This window comes from Adiantum capillus-veneris, chromosome 20, assembly GCF_014529385.1.
Source record: "Adiantum capillus-veneris isolate H3 chromosome 20, ASM1452938v2, whole genome shotgun sequence".
Lineage (NCBI taxonomy): Eukaryota > Viridiplantae > Streptophyta > Polypodiopsida > Polypodiales > Pteridaceae > Adiantum > Adiantum capillus-veneris.
Genome location: NC_140950.1, coordinates 7,393,971 through 7,395,861, shown reverse-complemented (window position 1 = coordinate 7,395,861; position 1,891 = coordinate 7,393,971).

Here is a 1,891-nt window from a genome sequence, read left to right as displayed (position 1 = left end):
ATGACACCGGAGAAGTGAAGGGATCCAGGGTGGATGCTTAATCCACCGTTGATTAAGTCTCATGGGACAAAAAGATTAGGGTTCCACCTACATCGCGGCAAACCTTTGAACGAGTGACCTCCACCTTCGAGGGTTGCGCTTAATCCAACTCGCCTAGCGCAACACACTGAAAGCAATGTGACTCTAGCCATATAAAATTCTTTCCCCCTCTAGTTGCGGTGATTGGACGTTACACCCAACTTGCTTTCTTGTCTCTCGAATGCACACTAAAGACCATACGTCGTTTTTGTCGCCTCTATAAAGCAAGCAATAGGGCTTGCATGGTTGTATCGAAAGGCTGCGGACACTTGTTGTCTTATGATTGAATCATCTTCACAATGCATGCTGACAAGTGCATGGAAGCTCATAGCGTCTGGGTTGGTGGTGAGCTGGGACCAAAAACATCTGCTAGTTTTTGGAGCAAATCAAGTTTTGCCAAGTCCTCAAGACACACCTGTGGGCTGATGCTCAAGCAACAACGTGTTGGTTGCCTATTGGTTCTAAAATAACGAAAACCCATTCGTCTCCGAGATTCCCTCCCCGAACCTCCCCCCTTCCTTGACCCCTCCCTCTTCCTCTTGCGCCTGCCCCGCCGCCCCTCATCCTCCTTGGTCGCCTGCATGTGCGTGCTCAAAAGCCGCTACCTAGGCTACAACAACTCTGAATTGCTATAGCACAGATCTAGACAGCAATCTCTCTCTCTCTCTCTCTCTCTCTCTCTCAACCTCTGTTACTTCATGCCGTAGCTCTCTTTAAATTTCTCTCCATGACACCTTTGTTTCAACTACCCAAGAATCTGGCTCAAGAGGCAGACATGCACGTAGGAGTCACACGTTGCTACACAGAGAGAGAAAGGGAGAAAGAGAACATGTGTATGTGTGTGTGTATGTGTGTGTGTGTGTGTGTGTGAGAGAGAGAGAGAGAGAGAGACATAGACCTGTTGCGCACGACAAACTAGGTATCTCTGTGTGCCTCAAGGTTTGCCCTGGAGAGAGAGAGAGAGAGAGAGAGAGAGAGAGAGAGACTCGAGAGAGAGAGAGATTCTTCCCTAACATCCACTCACGATCAATCTCATCATAAATTCTCTTACCCATGTCAGCATCATGCACCTCGCAGCAGCCACACACACACACACACACACAGCTGCCAGTTCAACAAGTAGTTCTCTTTTTTCCATTGAAATAGAGAGAGAACCTGAAAAAATTCTCGTCTCTTCTCTTTTAAAAAATGTGTACGTCCTATTGGTTCGAAATTGAGATGCGCCAACTTTATAGTGATTGTCTGCAGGCTTCGCAGGTTGGGCAAGGGGGGAGTGCCGTCCCAAAAGCGGAGTCGTTTGGGCACCAATTAGCGCCACCTCACGATCAACTTCTCTGTGTGTGTGTATGTGTGCGTGTGTGCGTGTGTGTGTGTGTGTAGCACTATTTCAATTATTCGATGATGTGCTCGTTGATCATTTGCAAGCAAGTACAGCTTCACGACGTCCGCGAACGATTGTGAAGCAACCTTAGGATCAAAGGCCCAGTAAGCAGGCTGCCCCATATTAAGGACAAACAATAAGGATTGTCGAGGCCCCGTGTAGGGATAGTCTACTTCTAGTGGTAGCATGGATCAACTGATTCGTCACTATCCGATTTGCCTCACTCGCAGCTATCCTTTTTCATTAGGCAGGGTGTGCCCGCTTATCGGTCATGTATTTTTTACACACTGACTCAAACATTTTCGTCGTGTTTTATATGTGCATCATCGGACTATTAAACACCAAGCTCATTGAAAAGAGCAGGATGTGGGCTCTTGAATGCGCCCCATACAACTTTCAATGATGTAACCTACAATGAGCACGATCGATCTT